Here is an 8,445-nt window from a genome sequence, read left to right as displayed (position 1 = left end):
TCTTTTAATGCTTTGCCCTCAATCTTTTTTTCTCTGATGTACAAGGAAACAAATATCCTCCCGCATGGAGTATTTTCCATTTTGCATATATCCCACTAATTGCTCAATCCTAATCAAAAGTCAATCACAAATCAAAACTAAATCAAAACTTTCCGTACCTCTACAATATCTTTACTATTATATTGAAGTTTCCGGATCCGCATGGGCACCATCTCCTCCTACATCACGCGCCGCCGGAGGAGATCCCGCATCTCCCCACCCGATGCCCGTCCTGCTCCTCGTTCCTCCGTCCTACGAGATACTACTGTTGCTCCAGCGAGAGAAGAGGATGATTTGATTGAATTGATGGCGCCGCTGAAGGCCGGCGACAGATGGGCGGTGCCGGTAATGGTGGCCGACGAGGCTGTCCAGGTCCAGGAGGTGCACGTGCTCATTGTGGACGACCGTGTCATCATCGCCAAGATCCTTCGCGAGTCCAAGTACAGAGGTAAATTACTTTGCCTCCACGTTCTGTCCTCGATGGAATTTTTTCGCGAAATTGGCCGGCGATTGGTTCGTCGATGCGGGTTGCTGACGTTCGTTGTTCATTTGTGCAGTTACAACCCTGGAGTCGGCGACGAGGGCTCTGGAACTGCTCTGCCTGGGGCTCATCACCAACGCCACGCTAAGCTCCATTTGGTCCATGGAGCCTGAACCGACGGCAGTGGTCGCCTCGGGCGATGTCCTCCCTGATGCGGCAGGAGTTCTTCATGCGGCGAGGCGTTCTGAGCACACCACCGTCATCGTGAGGAAGGCATAAGTGTCCGTCTGCCCATGGGAAGGCAGCCGAGCATGGTCATGGGGATGCTCCTCTGCCTGACGATCTTCGTCCTTGGTGAGTCCGTGGCCAATTTGTTGGTACAGTTATTCAGGGATTGTTGTATTAGGGCAAAGCACCACTACTGTTTTGTGCTATTTGGTAATATATGCTTCACTAATATCAAACTGAACCTACACATCCTCATCAGTTGCTAGCTTATTAGCTTCATCATCTTCAGATTAAATATATATAGGAGCATGATTCCTGAATTTTTTTTGGATCCTGTTCAAACCATTAGTCCCTGAGTTCTTCTGGTACCATCACATGGCAGGTACAAGTACTGTCGTCATGTTGTTCTGTATATAAGTGAACACTATTGGTGTTTAATCATATATGTGGTAACCTGCTTTATGCCAATGACTATTTTATTTAGCACTCACTATTGGAATCTTCCATTACTGACACAAATGACAAATATGTACTTAATTTACTAACCAATTGCAAATAAATTGTACAGGGAAAAGGTAAGCAACTGAGTTGGTGGAGCGATATCTCCAGATTGCAGCCAATGAATGAGAGATAAAAACATTGAGCTATGTTGTATTGATGAAGATGTCGGAAAAAGCATCATTTGAAGTGAAAGAAACACATTGGAAGAGTATGCATATACCCTCACGCGGTAATTTATATGATTACACCCTGATGTTCTGTGTCTGTTCTAATTCCTTATGTTGATGTGTTTAATGTCAACTCACATGCACAAGATTTTTAAATAAAGCTGATAATTAATGTGGGTCACCTATGAGCTTCTGAGTTTTCTATTTCTCTATCTAAAAGCCCTCGAGGGTATTGTATTGTCCATGTTGAGTTGGTTGAAACATGCTATCCTGGTTGTCAACATGTGATTTACTTTATCTGACTGATACTTCTTTTTTGTTTAAGAAGTAAGTTGTACGACATTTTTCTATCGTTTTCCTCCTAACTTGCTTATAACTGGAAAATTACCGTTTATCTTATGGTCGAATTAAGGTGTCATTAATGCAAATTTTGGTAGGCTTCATAGCAAATTCATGGTGAAGGTCGAAATGCCAGTGGAGGTGTGATTCAGACCGCATGTGAGCTCGGTCAACGTTGTGGTGCACGTAGGGCCTGCCGTACAACCTAGCTTGGAAAGTTTGATGCACTAAGGTAAAACGATTCGATTTTATTTATCTAGAACAAAAGACTTCATTCTACTCTTTTATTTCTCGGGGCTTCATGCTGCTCCCTTGCAATGTTGCAAGTTAGAATTCAGGCATCTGTATACCTAGGTTTGTTGGATTCATCTTAAAGCATGTAGCAAAATATTCAGCAAGGAACATGTTCCATGATGGAGGAAGAGCAAGCAAGGCGTAGTTGTATACTATTCAGCATGTCCTCAAAACGGTTTAATTGTCTACAATAAGATTTAGTGTCTCGGTACAATGCTCTATGTTGGGCGAATATTTGTGAAGTAATATTCTGGATGCGTTTATAGAACAATATAGAATGTCATGCTCTTGGTCCTTTTGTTGTTTGCTATACTCAGCCTTTTTTCGGAAGTTGTAAAATGGTGTCACTTCTGAAGTTGTCTTTTGAATCATTGTGCCTCATTTTGTGAGACCTTCTGAAGTATATCAATATGTGAGTTTATTGTTAGAAATTTAAGAAACCAAAAACTTTGGGCCATCATAACCGTGTGAGTTTATTGTTAGCAATTCAAGTATCCCATAACTTTGGGCCAATCATACTTGGATTTTCATGTGGGGCGTAGGAGGGGCTTGTGGTAATTCAAAAAATCAGTGAGCACTCCACTCAGGTTGCTATTTGCTATAAGAGGGATATTTTTTTCTTGCACTTCCGTTTCTAGCATTTGGAGAGATGTACACGCTGGATAAAAAAGGTTCAAAACATTTTGAGTTATCGGCTGGTTTTGTATGTCTTAAGCAGTTATCAGTTGGTTTTGTTCTGCATGCATTTTGAGTTTCAGGAATTATGTTGCTTTTGACTAGGGATAGCTCCCGGGGCTAAACCTTTTGGATACACATTTTTTTGTAGATTACCTTCTCACCTTTTGTTCCTTCTAAAAGTGTGACTGAAATATAATGTTCATACATTTATCTTAATAATTTCGTGAAGTTTTCCATCTTTTCTTATTAAGATATGCCCTTCTATCATATCTTAAATATCAGTTGAACTTCTCATGCAAATCCTCGAGCTCGATATGGATCAATAAAAGGATAAAACAAACTAATTTATTGTTACCTCAAATCTAGGCTTACCTTTTCTGCTGAGAGTCGTTTATGTGGTTTCAATTTTGGTTGCAGGGAGTGACATTACTCGGCTGGAGCAGACCGGTTCCCAGAACACTAGCGAGTTCTTGCTGCCGATCATCCAGGCGGCAGCATCCGTTGGGCCATCTAATGATGAGGGTGAAATGTGGTAGTTTTCAGGAGCGTGTCAGTATTCTGCGGAAAGCTCAAGAACAGCAACTTGAAGTCATTGACGTCGGATACAGATTTGAACACCTTCCCTTTCCAACAAAGAGGTAAACTGGGGTCCCACACTTGTTGCATTGACCTCCTAAGAACAGGTTGGAGCTACAAAATTAGTCTCATTAATTCACTAATCATTCTTCAAATTATTGTCAACTGGGGAGTAGTATTGTTCTGATCTATCGCAGAAATTGTCGCTAGATATGGCTGGTCAGTGAAGTAGGTGCAGGTGCTACCACTATCAGATAACACCTCCATTGGCTTGCAGCTTGTTCCATGAACCTACTCAGCGGAAGAGAAAGCTAACTGTCCTTATAGTGGTCTGAAGCTTGAGGATTCGAGCATAGAGAGCGAGCATGAGAGTCATGGTGTCTGCTTGTATTGCAAATGACAGCAATAGTTTCATGTAGCAAGGTGGGCTAGGTTGGGGAGTACGAGAAGGAGGAGAGAAGGCATGTAACGTTAGCGCCTGAGCTGCTCTACGCCTGCATCTTTGGTTGTAGCCTCGCCGGATTTTACATGACCAACAAGTATCAGTATTTGTGTACTTTATTTAGTCTGCATCTATCGTTACGTCCTTTGGTCGATTTTGGATATGCTAAATGGTCTGCGAATCTGCTGATTGACTGCATAAAATGTTTTGCATAGGAGTGGCTTCAAATAATCTAGAAACAAATGTCTGCATTCTTTAGGTGTGCTGTTGTGAAACTAAAATCCAGTCAAACAAGTATGAACAGCTTGAAGACATATGTAAATATTTTTTGTGTCTTATCCTTAATGCTCACCCCGTCTCATGAAGGTTGACTGAGATTTATATATGCATTCAAATTTTGATAAATCTCAGTCAACCTCTGTGGGCCGGAGGGAGTAGTAGCATTTTATGTTGGCAAAGCTTGGAAGCTCTCTGGGGCGAGCTAGCTGTAGCCCTGTGTATTCCAGTGAAGGGTACCCAGGTTCAGCGAGACATTCTCCTGCAGCTGCTACCAGTGTGGTACATTGTCATCCTCATGCATCATTGGACATATGCGCTAGCATGTCTCTTGCTCTCTTGCCTGAAGTGGTGTAGTGTCATGTCGCATCGACCTCGCCAAGCTGGCATTGCCATCCTATAAGTTGGCACAAGCCACATTGGTATTTGTTTTACTTATGTCACAGGAATTTTTTTAATGGTGTTTAATATTGTATTTGTGCAACAGGAGACTCCAACAACGATGTCATTATATACAAGAGGTGGCAAGGGAGATATATTTGTTTAGGAAATTTGGATATGTGCTTAGTGCTTTGTGTTTCAAAGCTTTGGTATATTTGTTTGGGCTCTTTTTGTGCTGCCAAAAACTGGCACAAGAGAGCAGTGGGTAGTTTTGATAGATCAAAGCACTAGCAGGGCAATCCTTCTGATATAGTATCATATATAAATGCCTATCCAATAATTGTTGTAAAGACAATCTTGTCGATGCTCTCACTTTTGTGCTTAAGTCAACTTTTGTCCTCAAAACTTCATAGTTATACCAGTAAAGATAGCCTTGTTGTTTGCAGGAAAGGTGTTTTTGATGTCCTGAGGCATCCCATTTGCCATAAAGAATATAGACGTAAGCTTTGAGTTGCAGGGAAAATCATATTTTAGAACTTAAGTATGGGAAAAAGTATTACTTCGGCTTTGAATAGTAATACCGAACTTTTGGTCTTTCAAGCGCCAAAGTTGTTTAGCGTGTATGCATGAAGGAATTTTTATGGTTTTTTGGGGCAATTTTTATGGTGATGCGATAGAAATAAAGAACTCAATAGTGGTTAAAAAGAAGACGGGTAGAAAAGACACATGCTTACACACTCAGTTGTAAAATAAATATCAATCACTTACCGTATGAACATGGCAATGTATAGACATTCTGAATGACTTTTTGATAAGCATGTTTAAACTTTTTTTTCGGGTACTGTAGCAATGCATGGCGTGGGAAGCGCTCAGGTGTCGAGGTAAACACACGGATCCAACTCTGATTAAGTTCGCTAACATGAACACGAGCGAGCGATACTCTTAGGACTTGTCACACGACATTGTACATCCCAAGAATGATGCATATAGAGTTTATTACTTAAAATTGGCTCAAGATGCAAACTAAGTAGGATCGTAGTCAATTAGAGACAATTGTTTGTTGCTTCCCTCTACACATATTATGCTAAATTATAGATTTTCATTTAATTGTTATTTAAACAAAGAAGAATATAATTGTCTTACTTTTGGAATATTATGCGGCTATCCCTTTCTGTACATGTCAACTCTTCTGTGTATCATGTTTTCAAAAAAAAAAAAACTCTTCAGTGTATCATGTTGCATGTGCATCAAAAAGTAAGTCTGAGAAGCCCGTAGCAACGCACGGGCATTCAACTAGTAGAGGATGACATGCGAGTCCCATGAGCCTGCAGGTTCCTCAACGTTTCAAACGTGGCATGAGATCGAAAGAAAAAGGAAAGTGACCAAATATCAGGATCCAAAAATAATTCAAGAAAAGAAACTTGATTGTACATAGAGGATGACATGCGGGTCCCATGAGTCAGCAGCTTACTCAACGTTTCCAAGGCGGCAGGGGATCAAAAGAAAAAGGAAATAGCCAAAAATCAGAGGGTGAAAAAAAAATCCAAGAATTTTATAGCACATAGAGGATGACATGCGGGTCCCATGAGCCAGCAGGTTCCTCAACGTTTCAAACGTGGCATGAGATCGAAAGAAAAAGGCAAGTGACCAAATATGAGGAGCCAAAAATAATTCAAGAAAAGAAAGTTTTATAGTACATAGAGGATGACATGCGGGTCCCATTTAGCAGACAGCGGTATCACCGTTTGAGAGGCGGCAGGGGATCGAAAGAAAAAGGCAAGTGACCAAATATGAGGAGCCAAAAATAATTCAAGAAAAGAAAGTTTTATAGTACATAGAGGATGACATGCGGGTCCCATTTAGCAAGCAGCGGTATCACCGTTTGAGAGGCGGCAGGGGATCGAAAGAAAAAGGCAAGTGACCAAATATCGGGAGCCAAAAATAATTCAAGAAAAGAAAGTTTTATAGTACATAGAGGATGACATGCGGGTCCCATTTAGCAGCAGCGAGTATCACCGTTTGAGAGGCGGCAGGGGATCGAAAGAAAAAGGCAAGTGACCAAATATGAGGTGCCAAAAAAACTCCAAGAAAAGAAAGTTGATTGCACATAGAGGATGACATGCGGGTCCCATTTAGCAGCAGCGGTCTCAACGTTTCCAAGGCGGCAAGGGATCAAAAGAAAAAGGAAGTAGCCAGAAATCGGGGGTCAAAAAAATCCAAGAATAGAAAGAATTTTTGTTCATAGAGGATGACATGCGGGACCCATGATCCCGCATCGTAAACGGCTCGATCGGAGAGCGTTGAACGAGATGGCGCGATCGAGAAAAAAACAATGCCAGAGAGGCTGCCATCTGGGCCCTACATCCCTCGGTGGTGCGGATTTGCGTTGACTCGGCCGGCGAACCCGAGATTTCGAGATGCACCACGTCCCGGGCCACCATACGCCACGTTTTGGCCGTTTTCGTCGGGCTAGGTGGCCTCAAAAACGAGAAAAAAAACGTTTTGACATGCACAACGGAGAGACCAAAAATCGTCGATCATGGTACACCAGCAACCACGGCGCGACTTCAACGTCGTCGGCCATGGAAACTTTTCTTGTAGTGGTAGGTGTACGGTGCCCTCGCTGAACACACTATGATCGGAAGACTGAAGCGTAGATCTTAGGTTTTCTGGTTTTGTGTGTGTGTCGTGAGGTAACATGGTAGGAGAGAAAAAGAGGAAAAAGTTGTTTTAGCCATAGCGGTACTACCGGTACCAGCAGCGGTAGTACCGCTACCCTACTGGTACCGCCCGAGATACCGCTCTGAGGATTGCACATGGAAATGTCCCACAGAACACGTTACGGTACCTTTACGGTACCATGAGCGGTAGTACCGCTTGAGAGCGGTAGTACCGCCCACGGTACCGCTCAAGTACCGTAACGCGTTACGGTCGTACCGCTGTGGTACCGCTTCGGTACCGCTTCGAGTCCAGTAAGCTCTGGACCCTGTTGCGGTACCTCGAGCGGTACCGCAAGCGGTAGTACCGCAACGTGTCCACGTGGACAAGGTCAGTGGGGATTCGAACTCAGAGCGGTAGTACCGCTTCCAGGAAGCGGTAGTACCGCTTAGGCAAAAACAGCAGGTAACGATTGGATTTGGAGGGACCTATATAAAGGCCCCTTCTTCTCCAGCCAGCTTTAGCTCTTCTCTCTCTCTCCTCCATTGTTGCTGAGCTCAAACTTAGTGGATATCTCTCCCTACCCAATCAATCTTGCCCATACTTTGAGGAGTGGTGGAGGAGACCCCGATCTATCGTTCTACCAAAAGAAATTTCACCAATTCGTGGTAGTCCTTAGTGGATCTTGGTGGTAGAGTTCCTATTGTGGGACTTTGGAGAAAGTGCATCCATGGAGGCTAGCTTGGTGTTGTACTAGCTCCATGGATTGTTGGGAGCCTCCTTGTGGTGTGGAGCTCGCTGATACGTCTCCGACGTATCGATAATTTCTTATGTTTCATGCCACATTATTGATGATATCTACATGTTTTATGCACATTATATGTCATTATTATGCGTTTTCCGGAACTAACCTATTGACGAGATGCCGAAGGGCCGGTTCTCGTTTTCTCGCTGTTTTTGGTTTCGAAATCCTAGTAAGGAAATATTCTCGGAATCGGACGAAATCAAGACCCGGGTTCCTATTTTTCCACGAAGCTTCCAGAACACCCGGGAAGGACCAGAGGGGGGCCACAGGCCCACCAGACCATAGGCCGGCGTGGCCTGGGTTTGGCCCGCGCCACCCTATGGTGTCGCCGCCTCTTCGACCCTCCGATGCCGCCTCTTCGCCTATAAGAAGCCCCTCGACCTAAAACCTCGAGACGGAAAAGCCACGGTACGAGAAACCTTCCAGAGCCGCCGCCATCGCGAAGCCAAGATCTGGGGGACAGGAGTCTCTGTTCCGGCACGCCGCCGGGGCGGGGAAGTGCCCCCGGAAGGCTCCTCCATCGACACCACCGCCATCTCCATCAACGCTGCTGTCTCCCATGAGGAGAGAGTAGTTCTCC

At 43.8% G+C, this 8,445-nt stretch overlaps 1 long non-coding RNA gene across 1 annotated transcript; it reads left to right on the top strand.

The window, feature by feature from the left end:
• Positions 1-389: 389 nt before the first annotated feature.
• Positions 390-3,947, top strand: LOC124700767. Its single transcript, XR_007001825.1, has 5 exons — positions 390-487; positions 597-874; positions 1,317-1,478; positions 1,854-1,987; positions 3,145-3,947. It is a non-coding gene; the product is annotated as an uncharacterized LOC124700767 (long non-coding RNA).
• Positions 3,948-8,445: the final 4,498 nt, after the last annotated feature.

The sequence above is a fragment of the Lolium rigidum genome, chromosome 3 (assembly GCF_022539505.1).
Source record: "Lolium rigidum isolate FL_2022 chromosome 3, APGP_CSIRO_Lrig_0.1, whole genome shotgun sequence".
Taxonomy (NCBI): domain Eukaryota; kingdom Viridiplantae; phylum Streptophyta; class Magnoliopsida; order Poales; family Poaceae; genus Lolium; species Lolium rigidum.
The sequence above is the reverse complement of the archived record's forward strand: the minus strand, read 5'-3'. Positions and strand labels throughout refer to the sequence as shown.